This window comes from Pristiophorus japonicus, chromosome 7 (assembly GCF_044704955.1).
Source record: "Pristiophorus japonicus isolate sPriJap1 chromosome 7, sPriJap1.hap1, whole genome shotgun sequence".
NCBI classification, from domain to species: domain Eukaryota; kingdom Metazoa; phylum Chordata; class Chondrichthyes; family Pristiophoridae; genus Pristiophorus; species Pristiophorus japonicus.
In genome coordinates this window covers 154,118,644-154,137,499 of record NC_091983.1, presented here as the reverse complement: position 1 = coordinate 154,137,499, position 18,856 = coordinate 154,118,644, and the positions used below count along the sequence as shown (strand labels likewise).

At 48.7% G+C, this 18,856-nt stretch overlaps 1 protein-coding gene across 1 annotated transcript in view; it reads right to left on the bottom strand.

Annotated features, from left to right (window-relative positions):
• Positions 1-18,856, bottom strand: part of me1 (malic enzyme 1, NADP(+)-dependent, cytosolic) — a 643,978-nt gene that overhangs the window by 236,734 nt on the left and 388,388 nt on the right. The gene's annotated exons all lie outside the window — the stretch shown is intronic.

The following is an 18,856-nucleotide window of genomic DNA, read 5'->3' as shown; positions in this document are numbered from 1 at the left end:
ATTTTTCTGACTAATTTCAAGTTCCTCACACAATTTTTGGTCCAATAGGGTATTAAGACTGCCCTGCAGACCATGAGCTTGGTGCTGTGTTTGAGGTGCTGGTCTTGAAACACTCTCTTCCTCAGGCGACCAAGGCTGCACTGGTGCACTGAAGGCGATTTTGGACCTCGTCGTCAATGTCTGCTCTTACTTACAGTCGGCTCCTGACGTATGGGAAATGGTTCACGTTGTCCAAGGCTTCGTCGTGGATTTTGATAATCGGTGTGGAGGGGGGGTAGTGCTGCGCTCTCCTATATGGCTCAGCGACGTGGACTACATACAGCAGACACCTCAAAACGCTGAAGTACCACCAGCAGCGCTGCCTCCGCAAGATCCTGCAAATCCATTGGCAGGACAGACGCACCGTCAGTGTTCTTGTTCAGGCAACATTCCCAGCATCAAAGCATTGATCACACTCAATCAGCTCCGTTGGGTAGGCCACATCATCCGCATGCCTGACACGGGACTCCCAAAGCAAGCACGCTATGCGAAGCTTCGACACGGCAAGTGAGCCCCAGGTGGGCAGAGAAAACGCATCAAGGACATCCTCAAAGTTTCCTTGACAAAGTCCAACATCCCCACCGGCTACTGAGAATCCCTGGCCCAAGATGCCCAAAGTGGAGGAAGAGCATCCGGGAGGGCACAAGCACCTTGAGTTCCATCACTGAGAACAAGCAGAAACCAAGTGTAGACCGCGGAAGGAGCGTGCGTCAACCCAGGCTCCCCCACCATCCTTTCCTTCAAAGACTGTCTATCCCACCTGTGATAAAGACTGTAATTCCCGCATTGGACTCCTCAGTCACCTGAGAACTCAGAGTGGAAGCAAGTCATCCTCGACTCACAGGGACTGAAAGTCCAATAGGAACACCAGATAACCTGTACTCCTAACAATGCAACACTGCAACAGGTACATTCATTGTTCAATAATGTTTCACTCCTCCCTACAGGGAAGCAATGTATTTCCCAATGGCTGAAAGATCAAGAACTCAGCTTGTGGCAATTAATCAGTGGGTAAACAACATCTTATCTTTCCACAGCACTGTCCATTGCCACATCACTTCACTACACCACTAGACTATCTTCTATCAGTTTAACAACGTACAATTTAAATGTAATCTTATGAATACTGTGAATTCCTGGCAAGGGAATATGAAAAACAAATAGAAAAAATATTGATGATTCCTTTCGAAGAATTAGTTGGCTATTAGTGTAGGATGGAGTGAATGGGTCCAGCTTTTGTGGGATCGATTATTTAATTTTTTGGATGAAGGTCCATTCTTTAGATCCTCTATGTGCGATTGAAGCTGTATGCCTTTGCAGCGTAAATAGAAGCGTAAAACCCACTTGGTTACTGGTGCAACAGCTTAACCGGAAGCCATTGAGCAATGAAAAAGCAAGCTATTTGCTGTTTTGGACAGAATGTGTAACTTTAAGACACAGGAAAGCAATGGAACAAAAGGAAGAGATGATTCGGACTGACATTTCTTTAATATCCTGAGGGAAGATTCTCAAACTTTCTTTCAGCTCCCAAAAGACCATCCAGAATATCTATCCTGCCTTGCAATGGTAACCAATTGCTTTCACATATTTGAACATTGAGTTACGGCATTTCAAACAGTATTTATTTCCAGAAATATTTACTCTTACATAAACTTCAGTTCGAATGTGCACAGCCATGCCAACAATCTACTTTCTGCAAAAGACATACGTTATGTTTTTGGATGCTCTGATGACTCCACGAGGCAGCGTATTGCACTTGAACTGTAGTGACCTTGGTCCATTTAATATAACTCTAGAGTACAGATCACACATGGAGGGTCGTTTCCATCTTGGGTGAGTAGGTGGTGTTTCGTTGGCAGTAGAGGTGCTGGTCGTTTCGGTTTGCGAGTCCATGACCACTCCATTCACTTTCCCCCCTCCCCCCCCGCCCTCCCTCCCCACATATAGATTATGCCAGTGGCTCATTACATTCATATAAATTCAAGTCCAGAAAAAAACATTGCATTTTCATTGTTACATTTGTGGTACGGTTGTGAGGCAAATACATTTGACTGGTGAGTTACATTCTTGATACATACTTGGAATCAGTGCTGGTGTCAGCACTGGTGCGTGAGGACAAACTAGTTACAGAACTGCTGGATGGTGTCCCTGCAGTCTGGTGGCGGCGCGGTGCTCCTAGCGTCGGGCAGGTTCACAGATGCCTGTCCTTTCTGTACGTCCCGGGTCGCTGCTGCTCCCTGAGGAGCAGTCGTCTAGCAGGGCACAGGGAACTGCTGACTCGCTTGCCTGGGCGTTGTTTGGTTTGGGATCCTGGCTGTTCCCAGTCCCATTTGGGAGAACCGTTGTGGGTGACCCTTCGTTCCTGGTTGCAGCCTTGATGGTGATAGGGTCTGGGGGCTGCGCCTTAGCGCAGTTCACCCTTTCAGGCTTGTGGCGGTTGGTACCATCGGGTGCCTGAGAGGTGGAGCCGATCAGGGGCAGGATATTGATACCGGTGTCATTGCCCTTCTGAGATCGCTTGCTCTGCAGCTTATCTATATTAGCCACTTGTGGCCATACTCAGTGATGTATCACTCTGGTCCTAGGGACGCAGGCTGCAGCATTGGGTAACCTGCTGGACCTCTGTGCTCCCGATGGGTGTTTGCTCACTACATTGTCAGAATACAGTTGAAATCCTACATCGCACAATGTTTCATTACTCAGATAAACTGTAGCTCCGATCAAAATCGCACGACTTTTCTTTCCTTATTACATGTATAAAACTCTGATCATCAATTACAAGCTTTACATTTAACTCACCCAGTTGCTATTACATTGATTGAGAATGTGGACCTGACCCTTTAAGTGTGGTGGGTTACTGGCCTCCTTTAAGAGAACCTCGCTATCTTTACCCCAATCCTCCTCTTCGCTTGGTACCACGTGTTGCTTCATCAATGCTGCACCTCGTGGTCTGGCCGCCACCATCTTTTCCTTCAGCACTTGACCTCATGGTTTGGGCACCATCTTTCTTCCATCCACAATGTCGACTGCTGTGATCCTCTTCTTCCCGGGTTCTGCCACCAAAGCTGGGAAGTCACATTTGGATCAGATTTTCTTCCTCCGGAGTCCTGCCACTGGAGCCTGGAAGATGCATTCGGGTCATCTCAGCTGGATCATCTCCATGCAGTCGTGCTGGGTGGTCTGTGCCTCGGGTGCTGTGCTGGCCTGCTCTCTGGTGCCAGATCCAACCTCAGGTGGGAGTTTGCTTTGCCTCTGAGCACAGAGGGCGTCGATCGCTGGAGGAGAGAAATCTTGCCAGCTCCAATGGATCTTCTCCATCCACCACCTTTCGAGTAGCGTTGGTCCATCACCTGCAACAATCCACAGTGGTAACTTGTGCACTGCGCTATCATGGAGTAACTTTACATTTGCACTACCAACGACTGGGATAAGTTAATTGGTGTAGGTGCGCAGCTTTGCCTGAACCGGGACGAACTTGGGTCGTTCAGCTGGATTGTCCCATAGCGCCTCAAAGGCTTCTTGATTCATTACTGACTGGCTCGCCCCTGTATCCACTTCCATGAAGACTGGAACACCGTTTCTCGGCTTCCATCCTCAAGGGGGAACATTCTGTGGTGCAGGTAAACATACCATACACCTCAGCGTGGGGCTGAGCTGCCTCTTTGACTATCGTTTCATAATCCGCGCTGGATTCATGGCCATCTGCAGATTTTATATCAACACAGTGAGTCATATTTCTTTTACACATTCAAAGGAGGTGACCCTTTGTGCTGCAGCCTTGACACAGTCCGTAAAACTGCACTGGGGAGCCCTGATTCCCTCCGCAACACCAGCATGGTGCTTCTCGATTAGCCCACCGCAGGGGACTCTTAAGGGACTCCGGGGGGGGGGGGGCGCGGGGACTGTTCTCTCTCCCGAGGAGATTCACGTTCTACTGTCCAGCCTCTAAGAGATGCCAGTCTGTGTACAGTACTTGCTGAGTTTGAGTCCTGAGGATGAGTCATCCGCCTAGAGCCGCAGGTCGAGGTCATGAATGCCTGGCTCATGGTGATGGCCTGTGTCATGTATGTAACCTCTATGTAACACCACTGCAATATTGTATATACTTAAGCAATGCACACCTTGACCACAGGATGAACTTGTGGGAGACACTCCTTACCTGGTCATCCAGGTATATAAAGGGAGGTCCCACGCAGGGTCATCACTTCTTGGTCCTGTGAATAAAGGTTCAGGTCACAGAGTGACCTCGTCCATAGAATGTGTCGCGTGTGGGTTTTGTGCCATTGAGTAAGGACATTACAGCCTTCTGCAGTGTGACTGTGGTATCCGCAGACAGTAGCTTATGAAGGCGGTCCTCATGGCCGATTCCAATGGCAAAGATATCCCGCAGCGCTTCGGTGAGGTGGTCACCGAAATCACAGTGCCGCCAGCCTCAAGGTCAGCAGCATATTTTGCGATTTCCTGGCCTTCGGACCATCGGTGGGATTAAACCGGTGTCTGGCTGTAAGGATGCTCTCTTTGGGCTTGAGTTGTTCTTGGATCAGTGTAACAAGCTCCTCATACGTCTTGGTCATTGGCTTCGCTGACGCCAGCAAGTCCTTGACGAGGCCATAGATGGTGGACCCACAACTGGTTAGCAGGATAGTTCTGCGCTTATCAGCCAGTGTGGCCGGAACATCTCCTGCCAGGTCGTTTGCTGAGAAGAAGTGGTCAAACCTCTCCACAAAGGCATCCCAATCATCATCATCAGCGAACTGCTGCAATGTACAAAGGTTAGCCATTTTCGCGTGAAAGTCCATAACCTCGTCGCCAATTGTTATGTCTTTGGATGCTTTGATGACGACTCCACAAGGCAACGTACTGCACTTCAACTATAGTGACCTTAGTCCATTGAATATAACTCGTGAAGATCACACATGGTGGCCTGCCTTTTATACTAGACCTGGCTCACCTGTACAGGTAGCCGACAAGTCTCCCACTGCAGTGCCCTCTGGTGGCACATCATGTGTAATAGTACAAGCAGTAAACATGCCCACATACATGACCATATGTTTTTACAAAAACATGTAAACAAGGGTACAATAATTCTTTAAGTGAGAAAAACATTTTTATACATTGATTATTAGTTGTGAAATGTTTGTTTTCCATTTTGAATTTATAAGCACTTAACATAAGAAATAGGAGCAGGAGTAGGCCATTTGGCCTCTCGAGCCTGCTCCAGCATTTAGTAAGATTATGGCTGATCTGATCATGGACTCAGCTCCACTTCACTGCCCGCTCCCCATAACTGGAGGACTGCTTATGTGGTACCCTTATTTAAGAAGGGATAAAGGCCCGTCAGCCTAACCTCAGTGGTCGGAAAGTTATTGGAAAAACTGAAGAACAGGATAAATCTACATTTAGAAAGGCAAGGATTAATCAGGGACAGTCAGCACGGATTTGTTAAGGGAAGATCATGTTTGACTAACCTGAATGTTGAGAGGTGGTAACTGTTACCCATGTAAACTTGTATATACTTTGTACCACCACCAGAAGGCTCATCCCCTGGAGTTCCAAGGATCCCATAATCCCTTGGGAGCACAGATACTTAAGGGGGTCTCACAGGCTGGAGAGGCACTCTGGAGACCTGCAATAAAGGACTGTCACACTTCACTTTGAGCTCACAGTATCCAGTCAGACTCTTTATTCATACATAACTGGCGACGAGATACAGATAACGAACCCAAAGATGTAGAGAACAGCGGGGCATCCTGGAGAAATTCTCGGAGGGAGATGATTGGGAAACCTATGTGGAGCAACTCGACGAATACTTCGTGGCCAAAGAGCTGGAAGGAGAAGCGAACGCTGCCAAAGGGCGATTCACCTCACCTTCTGTGGGGCACCAACGTACGGCCTCATGAAAAATCTGCTTGCTCCAGAAAAACCCACAGAGATCATATGATGATTTGTGTACACTGGTCCGGGAACACTTGAACCTGAAGGAAAGCATTCTGATGGCGAGGTACCGGTTCGACACCTACAAAAGATCTGAAAGCCAGGAAGTGGCGAGTTATGTCGCCGAACTAAGATGCCTTGCAGGACATTGCGAATTTGAAGGACATTTGGAGCACATGCTCAGAGACTTTTTCGTAATTGGCATTGGTCATGAAATGATACTTCGCAAACTTTTGACTGCAGAGACCCCAACCTTGATTAAGGCCATAGCGATAATTGCCACCAGTGACAATACTAAGCAAATCTCTCAGCACATGAGTGCTGCTACAAGTACTGTGAACCAAGTGATGTTTTCAAATCGCAATGTACAAGGCAGGCCCCACATGGCTTCAGCTGCACGTGTGCAGATGTCTCAGAGTCCACCATCAAGGGTGATGAATGCAAGGCCATTAACACCTTGTTAGTGCTGCGGGGGTGATCATCATTTCCATTCATGCCGCTTCAAAGGGTACATTTGCAAGGGCTGTGGAACAATGGGACACCTCCAATGTATGTGCAGGCGAGCTGCAAATCCTGCAAACCACCATGTTGCAGAGGAGGGCAGATCCACGGCGGATCACGACGAACCAGAGCCTCAGACCGAGGAGGTAGAGGTGTATGGGGTGCACACATTTACCTCAAAGTGTTCCCCTATAATGCTGAAGTTTAAACTAAATGGACTACCGGTGTCAATGGTGCTGGACACGGGCACGAGTAAGTCCAAGTCCATTATGAGCAAAAAGACTTGAGAAATTGTGGTGCAGCATGGCATCAAGGCCAGTGTCGACTCCAATTCGCACAAAACTGAGAACTTATACAAAGGAACTGAATCCCGTAATCGACAGTGCTTCTGTAAAAGTCTTTGACGATAGAGCAGTGCACAAGCTACCACTCTGGGTGGTACTGGGCGATGGTCACATGCTGCTCGGCAGGAAAAGATACGCTGGAAATGGGCCGACGTCCTAGCGCTATCGCCCGCTGACGACACTTCGTGTGCCCAGGTCTTAAAAAATTTCCTTCGCTGTTCGAACCAAGCATCGGGAAGTTCCAAGGAGCAAAAGTGCAGATCCACCTAATTATGGGGGCGCGACACATCCATCACAAGGCGAGAGCAGTACCGTACATGATGAGACGAACGGTAGAGATAGAGCTAGACCGGCTGCAAAGAGAGGGCATCATTTTGACGATCGAGTTCAACGAGTGGGCCAGTTTGATTGTTCTTGTCCTCAAGGCACCGTCAGAATTTGTGGTGATTACAAAGTAACTATCAATCGTTTCTCCCTGCAGGACCAATACCCAGTACCAAAGGCCGACAACCTTTTTGCTACGCTAGCGGGAGGAAAGACGTTCAAGAAGCTGGACTTGACCTCGGCCTACATGACGCAGGAGCTGGAGGAATCATCGAAGGCCCTCACCTGCATCAACACGCACAAAGGTCACTTCATTTATAACAGATGCCCGATCGGAATTCGATCAGCGGCAGGATATTCCAGAGAAACATGGAAAGCTGACTGAAGTCAGACCCAGGCACGGTGGTCTTCCAGGACAACATCTTGGTTGCAGGTCAGGACACAATTGAGCATCTGCAGAACCTGGAGGAGGTTCTTAGTCGACTCAACCGCATGGTGCTCAGGTTAAAACGCTTGAAGTGTGTTTTCCAGGTGCCTGAAGTGGAGTTCCTGGGGAGAAGAATCGCAGCGGACGGCATCAGGCCCATCGATTCAAAGACAGAGGCAATCGAGAATGCACCGAGGCCACAGATCGTGACGGAGCTGCGGTTGTTTCTAGGATTCCTGAACTATTTTGGTAACTTCTTACCAGGTCTCAGCACACTGTTAGAACCACTGCACGCCTTACTGTGTAAAGGAGATGAATGAGTATGGGGCAAAAGTCAAGAAAATGCCTTTGTAAAAGCTAGAAAATTGTTATGCTCAAACAAATTGCTTGTGTTGTATGATCCATGTAAGTGTTTGGTACTAGCATCTGATGCATCGTCGTATGGCGTCGGGTGGGTATTGCAACTAGCTAATGATTTTGGGAAATTGCAACCGGTTGCTTATGCATCCAGGAGTCTGAAAAAGTAGTGTTAGCATGTATCTATGGGGTAAACAAAATGCATCAATATCTGTTTGGGCTAAAATTTGAATTGGAAACTGACCATAAGCCACTGATAGCCCTGTTTCCGAGAGTAAGGAGATAAATACGAATGCAGCGGCCCGCATCCAGAGATGGGCACTCACGTTGTCTGCATACAACTACGCCATCCGCCACAGAAAACTGTGCCAATGCTCAGTAGGCTGCCATTGCCCACCATGGGGGTGGAAATGGCGCAGCACGCAGATTTAGTCATGGTTATGGAAGCGTTTGAGAGTGAGCAATGACCTGTCACAGCTCGACAGATTAGAACCTGGACGAGCCAGGACCCCTTACCGTCCCTAGTTAAAAACTGTGTACTTCACAGGAGTTGGTCCAGTGTCCCAGTGCAAATACAGGAAGAGATAAAGCCGTTCCAGCAGCGCAAAGATGAAATGTCTATATAGGCAGACTGTCTTCTGTGGGGAAATCAGGTAGTGGTCCCCAAGAAGGGCAGAGACACCATCAGTGACCTCCACAGTACCCACCCAGGCATTGTAATGATGAAAGCGATAGCCAGATCCCACGTGTGGTGGCCCGGTATCAATGCGGACTTAGAATCCTACGTGCACAGATGTAACAGATGCTCGCAGTTAATTAATGCACCCAGGGAGGCGCCACTATGTCTATGGTCTTGGCCCTCCAAACCGTAGTTTTGGGTACACGTCGACTATGCAGGCCCATTCTTGGGTAAAATGTTCCTTGTGGTTGTAAACATGTACTCCAAGTGGATTGAATGTGAGATAAGGTCGACTAGCACGTCCGCTGCCACTACTGAAAGCCTGCGGGCCATGTTTGCCACACACTGCCTACCCGATGTCCTGGTGAGCGATAACAGGCAATGTTTTACCAGTGCTGAGTTCAAAGAATTCATGACCCATAACGGGATCAAACATGTCACATCTGCCCCGTTTAAACCAGCGTCCAATGATCAGGCAGAGAGAGCAGTGCAAACTATCAAGCAAGCACTTAAGACAGGGCTCTCGTTAGTTCACCCTGATTTACATGAACAGGTAGAGAGCAAGCGGCTTCAACAAAGTACATATGATAGCGCAAATGTGTCACGCAAAATTGAAATCAATGATCCTGTATTTGTCTTGAATTATGGACAAGGTCCCAAGTGGCTTCCTGGCACTGTTGTGGCCAAAGAGGGGAGCAGGGTGTTTCGGTTCAAACTTTCAAATGGATTCATTCACCGGAAACACTTGGAGCAGATCAAACTCAGATTCACGGACTATCCTGAGCTTTGGACCCTACCTAATTTGACCCCCCAACACATACACCAGTGGCAACAGACACCGCGGTTGGCCACGAAACAAAACCCATCCTCTACAGCAGCCCAGCAGGACTCACCACACCAGGCAGCCCAGCGAGGCCAGCTGCACAGCAGCCTAGCGAGGGCCCAACAGACGGTTCACCAATACCAGCATCTGCACTGAGACGATCAACCAGGGAAAGAAGGGCCCCAGATCGTCTCACCTTGTAAATAGTTACACTGTTGACTTTGCGGGGTGGAGTGGGGTGACGGGGTGGGGGGGGTCAAAGTGTTGTTATATATGTAAACTTGAATATACTTTGTACAGCCACCAGAGGGCTCATCCCCTGGAGTCTCAAGGAATGCCATAATCCCTTGGGAGCACAGGTACTTTAAGAGGCCTCACACGCTGCAGAGGCACTCTGGAGACCTGCAATAAAAGACTAAGGTCACACTTTACTTTGAGCTCACAGTATCCATTTAGACTCTTTCTTCATACATAACAGTAACCAGGAGGGCCGATGAGGGTAGTGTATATGGACTTTAGCAAAGCTTTTGATAAGGTCCCACATGGCAGACTGGTCACGAAGGTAAAAGCCCATGGGATCCAGGGCAAAGTGGCAAGTTGGATTGAAAATTGGCTTAGAGGTAGGAAGCAAAGGGTGATGGGTGTTTGTGTGATTGGAAGGATGTTTCCAGTGGGATTCCGCAGGGCTCAGTACTGGGTCCCTTGCTTTTTGTGGTATACTTCAATGATCTAGATTTGTATATTGGGAGTATTACGAAGTTTTCAGCTGGCACTAAAATTGGCTGTGTGGTTGATAATGAAGAGGAAAGTCATGGACTGCAGTTGGATATCAATCTACTGGTCAGGTGGGCAGAACAGTGGCAAATGGAATTTAATTCGGAGAAGTGTGAGGTAATGCACTTGGGGAGGGCTAATAAGGAAAGGTAGACATTAAATGGTAGGTCATTTAGAAGTGCAGATAAACAAAGGGACCTTGGAGTGCTTGCCCACAGATCCCTGAAAGTAGCAGGCCAGATGGATAAGGTGGTTAAGGCGGCATACGGAATGCTTGCCTTTATTGGCTGAGGCATAGAATACACGAGCAGGGAGGTTATGCTTAAACTGTATCATACACTGGTTGGGTAAGGCCACAGCTGGAATACTGCGTGCAGTTCTGGTCGCCGTATTATAGGAAGGATGTGATTGCACTGGAGAGGGTGCAGAGGAGATTTATGAGGATGCTGCCTGGAATGGAGAATCTTAGCTATGAGGACAGATTGGATAGGCTGGGTGGAGACCTCATTGAGGTGTATATAATTTTGCGAGGCCTGGATATAGTAGATAGCAAGGGCCTATTTCCCTTGGTGGAGGGGGTCAATAGTTTTAAAGGTGGTTGGTGGAAGGTTTAGAGGGGATTTGAGGGGAAACTTCTTTATGCAGAGGGTTGTGGGGGTCTGGAACTCACTGCCTGGAAAGGAGAGAGGGGCAGAAACCCTCACCACATTTAAAAGGTGCTTGGATGGGCACTTGAAGTGCCGTAACCTGCAGGGTTACGGACCTGGAGCTGGTAATTGGGATTAGACTGGATAACCTCTTGTTGGCTGGCGCAGATACGATGGTAAGTAATTTAGGGAATCTAATGCAGCCAGAGTGATCTCCTGGACTAGTTTCGATTGCCTGGATGAGTCGGAGAGGAATTTTCCCAGATTTTTTCCCCCCAATTGGCCTGGGTTTTTAAACTGTTTTTTTTGCCTTTCCCAGGAGATCGCATGGCTCTGCGTGGGATGGAGTGTAAAATGTTGTGATACATGGGGTATTGCAGTTGTGTAGGGTGGACTGGATAGGCTGGGTGCTCTTTACCTTTCTGCCATTGTTCATAGGTTTATATGTAACCTTCAGGGCCGTGTGGCGCTTCAATGGCCGGCGCGGACACGATGGGCAGAAATGGCCTCCTTCTGGGCTGTAAATTTTTATGTTTTTATAACCCTTTATTCAGTTATCGCTCAATAATCTGTCTATTTCTACCTTAAATATATTCAATGACCCAGCCTCACAGCTCTCTGGGCAGAGAATTCCACAGATTAACAACCCTCAGAAGAAATTTCTCCTTCTCAGTTTTAAATGGGCAGCCCCTTATTTTGAGACCAAGGGCTCCAGTTTTAGTTTCCCCTATGTGTCATGTATGAAACCTTCTTGTAACTGTAACCTTCTTGTAACTGTAACCTTCTTGTAACTGTAACCTTCTTGTAACTGTAACCTTCTTGTAACTGTAACCTTCTTGTAACCACACTGTACACTGTATATATGTCCTGGAAATGCACACGTTGACCACAGGGGGTGAACTTGTGGGAGACACTCCTCACCTGGGCACTCAGGTATTTAAAGGGAGGTCCCACACAGGGTCATCGCTTCTTGGTCCTGGGAATAAAGAAAGATCACGCAGTGACCGCGTCTGCAGTACATGCCTCGTGTGATTCAGCAGCAAGGTGTAGGGACACTACATTTGGCGACGAGAAACGGGAATCACCGAACCACGAGGATGGCCACCGGTAGCACAGAGGAACGTTACTGTGTGGGTGAGGATTGGGACGACTTCGTTGAAAGACCCCAGCAGAGTTTCGTCACGAAGGACTGGCTGGGAGCGGCAGCAGCTGACAAGCGGAGGGCGCATCTACTGACCAGCTGCGGACCACAGACGTATGCGCTGATGAAAAACCTGCTCGCACCCGAGAAGCCGGCGGACAAGTCCTTTGAAGAGCTCAGCCAGCTGATCAGCAAGCATCTCAAACCAGTGAGTAGCGTACACATGGCCCGGCACCGGCTCTACACACACCGGCGCCGGGAGGGACAAAACATCTCGGACTTCATTGCGGACCTGCGGCGCTTAGCCAGTCTCTTAGTTCACAGACGCCTGCAGGGGAGAGATGTTAAGGAATTTCTTCATTGAGGGCATTAGTCATGCCGGGATTTTGAGGAAGTTCAGAGACCAAGGACTTGACTTTAGAAAGGGCAGTGTTGATAGCCCAGACCTTCATGGCAGGGGAAGAGGAGACCAAGCTAATTTACGCGCACAGTTCTGGTTCCAACGTGGCGATGGACCAGGGAGTTAACATTGTGAATGCGGCTCAGGACCCCTCAGGCAGGCAAGAGCATTTTGAAACCGGCCAGGCAGCAACAGATGCTAAGGTGGGCCCGCAACAGGGACAATGGAAAGGGGATCGGCTATTCACGCCATCTCGAAGAACAATGCGTCCCGTGATGGGACCATTGACTCCCATCAGAGCACTTCGAAACAACCAAAGAGACAATCATAGAGGAATGCCTGGTAACTGTCCTTTTGTTAACAACCACCTCAGCTCATGCTGGAGGTATGGGGGTAGACATACTGCGAAAAGCTGCAGGTTCCAGCAATTTATCTGTAGGAATTGCAACATCAATGGACACTTGGCCAGAATGTGCAGGAAGGCTGTAGCGAGGCTAATCTATGAGACAGAGGAACCAAACAAGGGGCCTGCATTGCAGGATGATGCTTGGGGCAAAGCCATGGATGCTGAAGTTCAGCAGGTTCATGTGGCTGACGTCTACAGCTCATACCAAAACACCACCCATAATGAAAGTTTTATTGAATAGCATCCCAGTGCGCATGGAGCTGGACACAGGAGCCAGCCAGTCCCTTATGAGCGCCCAACAATTTGAGAGATGATGACCACACAGAGCTAGCAGGCCAAAACTGGAACGCATTGACAAGCAGCTACGGTCGTACACCAAAGAGATCACCCCAGTTCTAGGCAGTACAAACTTGGTGGCAACACAATGAGTCAGAGAACCGGCTGTCACTCTGGATTGTCCTGGGAAATGGCCTCGCACTTTTGGGGAGTAGCTGGCTAGCCAAGATGAACTGGAAATGGGGGGGGGGGGGGGGGGGATGTGCACGCCATTTCATCTGTGGAGCGAAGCTCATGTGCACAGGTCCTACAGAAATTTGGGGCACTGTTTCAATCTGGTGTCGGGACTTTCAAGGGCACCAAAGTAGTGATACGCATCACTCCGGACACCAGACCAGTGCACCACAAAGCCAGAGCGGTGCCGTATGTAATGCCTGAGAAAATTGAAAGTGAATTGGGCAGGCTGCTCAGAGGGCATAATCTTGGCAGTTGAATTCAGTGACTGGGCAAGCCCCATCGTTCCTGTTCTCAAAGCGAATGGTTTGGTCAGGATTTGTGACGACTACAAGACCACCATCAACCAAGTGATACTGCAGGACCAATACCCGCTTCGGAGAGCAGAGGACCTTTTTGCCATGCTGGCAGGGGGCAAGCTGTTCACCAAGTTGGACCTCACTTCGGCCTACATGAATCAGGAACTGGCTGAAGAATCCAAGCTTCTGACCACCATCACTACGCACAAGGGGCTATTTATCTACAACAGGTGTCCGTTCGGCATTCGATCGCCGGCCGTTATCTTTCAGAGGAACATGGAAAGCTTGATTAAATCCATTCCTGGAATAATCGTATTCCAAGACGACATCCTAATAATGGGTCGAGACACCGAGGAACACCTCCAAAACCTGGGGGAGGTGCTACACCGACTGAACCGGGTAGGCTTGCGATTGAAAAAGCCCAAGTGTGTGTTTTTGGCCCCAGAGGTCAAGTTTTTTAGGCAGGAGAGTTGCCGCAGACGGGATCCGTCCCACCGAAGCTAAAACTGAGGCTATCCGCCAGGCGCTCAGGCTTGGCAACACATCGGAGTTGCGATAATTCCTGGGACTTTTGAACTATTTTGGGAACTTTCTGCCGAACTTAAGCACATTGTTGGAGCCGTTACACGTGCTCTTGCGTAAATGTTGTGAATGGTTTTGGGGGGACGGTCAAGACGAGCTTTCAATAAGGCAATGAACCTGCTGTGTTCTAACAAGCTGTTGACCTTGTACGACCCTTGTAAAAAAAAAAAAGGTTTTAACGTGTGATGCATCATCCTATGGGGTTGGGTGCGTGTTGCAGCAGAGTAAGGTTGATGGCCGACTCCAACCGGTGGCTTATGCCTCCAGGTCGCCCTCCCAGGCAGAGCATGGATACGGCATGGTCGAAAAGGAAGCACTCGTGTTTACGGTGTGAAAAAGATGCACCAATACCTTTTCGATAGGCGGTTCGAGCGAGTAACGGACCACAAGCCGTTAACATCCCTGTTGTCCGACAGCAAGGCTGTCAATGCCAATGTGTCAGCTCGCATACAGCGATGGGCTCTCATGCTGGCTGCGTATGACACCACCATACGGCACTGGCCAGGCAACGAGAATTGCGCTGACGCGCTCAGCAGGCTCCCACTGACCACCACTGAGGGGGCGTCGGAGCAAAGCGCTGAGATGGTCATGGCCGTTGAGGCTTTTGACACTGCGGGCTCCCCCATCACAGCCCGCCAGATCAAAATCTGGACCAACAAAGACCCCCTCCTGTCCATGATAAAGAAATGTATTCTGACTGGGGATTGGGCACCCGCACACAGGGCGTGCCCCAAGGAGGACAGACCATTTCACAGATGGATGGACGAGCTCTCCATCCAAACCGACTGCCTGCTATGGGGCAGCCGGGTAGCCATGCCCCAGAAAGGAAGGGAAGCATTCATCAGGGAACTCCACAGCAAGCACCCTGGCATCGTGCAAATGAAGGCCATTGCCCGGTCACATGTATGGTGGCCAGAAATTGACTCAGACCTGGAACACTGGGTTCGCAGGTGTATGACGTGTGCCCAGCTAAGCAATGCCCCAAGGGAGGCCCCCCTCAGTCCGTGGCCCACCAGGCCATGGTCACGCGTTCATGTAGACTACGCGGACCCGTTCATGGGAAAAATGTTCCTGATCGTTGTCGATGCATACTCGAAATGGATCGAGTGCATCATATTAAACTTGTGCACGACATCCATCACAGTGAAGAGTCTGCGCACGGTTTTCGCGACCCACGGCTTGCCGGACATTCTGGTCAGCGACAATGGCCCGTGCTTCACTAGCCATGAATTCCAGGAGTTTATGTCGGGTAATGGCATCAAACACGTCCGGACTGGCTTCCAATGGCCAGGCGGAACGTGCGATCCAAATCATAAAACAGGGCATGCTCCGTATCCAAGGACCCTCCCTTCAGCACTGCCTATCGCGCCTCCTGCTGGCCTACAGGTCCCAGCCACATTCGCTCACGGGAGTCCCGCCAACAGAACTCCTCATGAAACGCACGTTTAAAACGCGGCTGTTCCTCATTCATCCAGCCCTGGCAGACATTGTTGAGGGCAAGCACCAGTCCCAAACCGAGTGCCATGATCAAAACTCAAGGGGGTGGTGTATAGAAATTGATGACCCGGTATTTGTTCTTAACCATGCTTTGGGACCCAAGTGGCTTGAGGGCACCGTAATTGGCAAAGAGGGGAATAGGGTCATAGTGGTCAGACTCAACAATGGGCAGATATGCCGCAAACACTTGGACCAAGTAAAGAAAAGGTTCAGCATAGACACTGAGGAACCTGAGGAAGAGCATGAGATGTTACCCACACCATTGCCAGTGAATGAGCAACAAGGACATTCACCGACATGCACAGTCCCTGTGGCCAGCCCGGACAGGTCGGAATCACCTCAGGTGACAGAGACGCATGCCGAGGCTCAGCCACCAGAGCCCCAACTGTGGTGCTCCATGAGAGAGCGTCGACCACCTGAAAAACTTGACCTTTGACACAAAAAGATGTGAGGGGGAGGTGATGTCATGTATGTAACCTTCTTGTAACTGTAACCTTCATGCAACCACACTGTATATATGTCCTGGAAATGCACACCTTGACCACAGGGGGTGAACTTGTGGGAAACACTCCTCACCTGGGCACTCAGGTATTTAAAGGGAGGTCCCACGCAGGGTCATCACTTCTTGGTCCTGGGAATAAAGAAAGGTCACGCAGTGACCGCGTCTGCAGTACATGCCTCGTGTGATTCAGTAGCAAGGTGCAGGGACACGACAAGATGAGTGGAAACATTCTCTCTGCCTCCACCTTTGTAGGATTCTCCATGAAATAACCTTTGTATAAAAAAATATCACTTCTCTTCCTAGAAACAAATATTTGTCCAGCTCCAAAACAGGTTCCAATCAACACATCATTTACTGCTTCATCTGAAAAAAATCCTCTCATCCCTTGTTGTGCTGGAGTATGATTTCCTCTGGTTATGCAAATATAGTCCAAGTTAAAATAACTTGCTTACACGTACATTATCCACGCTCTGTGGGCTGGATTTTAGGCTTTTCTTATTTTGGAGGCGTAAATGGAGGCGGGGCGGGAAAGTTACCGGCCAGGAATAGTTTGCGACTTGGTTGTTAAGTTTGGGCATCTGGGCCCTGCGTTGGGGGTACAGTGCTAAGGGAGACATTGTACACCTCTCTTGGCGCAAGGATAGGAAACTCGAACTAAAGTGCCAGCCCGAGAGCGCTCAGAGAGAGGCCTGGGGGGGAGGGGAACTTAAAAAAAAACATTCCCAAAACATTGCCCACGCCACCACAACATAAGTCGCAAAAAAAATTGAGAGAACAGTCGCAGTCCATTACCTTCCTCTCTGCCACCGGCATGGTTGGACCACTCTGATTTCCCAGACGGTCATTGCAGGCGCACATCCGAACAGGTCAGGCAGGAGCTCAACCTCGTGCCAGTGTCGCAACCAGGGGCGTTGCACACCCGGTGCATTGCACACCCGGCGCAGCTCTTCCCGGCAGTGCTGCTCAGCACCGCCGCAAAACCCGACCGGAGGATCACGGTGGGGCACTGGAGACCTCAGCACCGCCTTTCACGCCACTGCAGGGCGAAACCCAGGATGAGGATCACCGGAAAATCCAGCCCTCTGTATTTTAATAACTCAGCTCATATCCCTTCATTCAATTTTCTCTTCCACCAAAAATAAATTCAGCTTGCTGTGTCTTTCAACTCAGCCCAAAAGTGCTGGAATAAACTTTGGCTCTTCTGAGCTCTTCCCAATGTCCTTTCAAAGTTAGGATTCCCAAAATACTGCAATACTTTAAATATGGCCACAACAATGATCTCAGAAAAGGTTCTAAACAAGCTTTGCATTTTCTTAAAGTCTTGGGCTGGATTTTCGCCCATTTTTGGGCGCAATTTGCTGCGGATTCAAATTTTTTGCCAGCGCAGCCTTCTAACGCACTGTGCCTCAGAGAGCTGAAGCTATGGTGTAAACTCATGGGGGGTAAAGCCTCCTCCCCATACATCTCCGACCTCTTTGATTACATTGCAAATTATCAATAAGTCTTCTTCCAGCTCAACACCGTATGAATATAGCAGCCAGGATTACTGGCTCCCGACATAGCATGGCCCCCATCTTTTAAAATATCCTTAAATGTCCTTTAAAACAAACTAGAAACTCTCAAACTTCACAATCAGAGTATGCAGTAATGTAGCATTCTTCTCCCAATGCTTTTAATCACTTACAACTATAACGTTCTCCTCAGTTTCCAAGATGGTGCCTGGTGTGCCCTGGGTCCGACTGATTTTTCTGGGCGGGTTCCCGGGCAGATGCTAAATCGGCTGAAATGTTTCACGCTCAAAAGATAATTATTACGCCCCACCGAGGTGCTAAAGGGGGGTGTAAACAGCCGAAAATCCAGCCCCTTGGCATGTAGCTAAGTACTTAATTAGTCTTTGCAGAATTAGATCTAAATGTTTCGCTCTGGGCACCAAATTATAGGAAGGCTGGTAGGGTCCTCATAAGCTTACAGCAAAAAAAAAATCACTGAAATTACACTAGAGATGAAAGGTTATCTACAAGGAACTGCTCATAAAATTGCAGCTCTTTTTATTGGTACAGAGAAATTAAAGGGGAGATTGCAGAGGTTTTCAACGTTATGAAAGATTTTGCAATGGTAAAAAATGAAAAAGTGTGTTTATACTGGTTGCCAATTCTAGAATGAAGCAACATAAACTCTGGATTGGAACAACAAAGGGAAAGCTAGTTCAGAGGGTTATTGGAACATGGAATGCTTTAGTTACCACGTGTGACTCGAGGCTGAGCCTATACCACCATTTAAGAGAGAATGGATGAACATTTAAAAAGACTACAAAAAGAAACTGGAAATGGCAGGGGAATTGGATTAGATAGGTTCAGTTGAAGAGCCAGCACCAGCAAAGGCGTGAGGAGCCACATGGCTTCATTCTGTGCTCTTATTTCCATGATTCTATAAACTTTCTCTGCTGTATAGCTATTTGAAAAAACAGAACTGTGTATCTTTGGATTGGCTGCAATTAGCTTTGATATGGTGTTCATTCAATATTTCTCTCTCATTCCAAATAATGAGTGTGTTTATTTTCTCACCATTATATATGGGATATTTTGTAGTACAATATGCTTCACTCTGAGCCGCAGTTACTCTTGATTCAGCCTGGCTTTTTGCCTGCATTTTACCACAGAAAATTACACC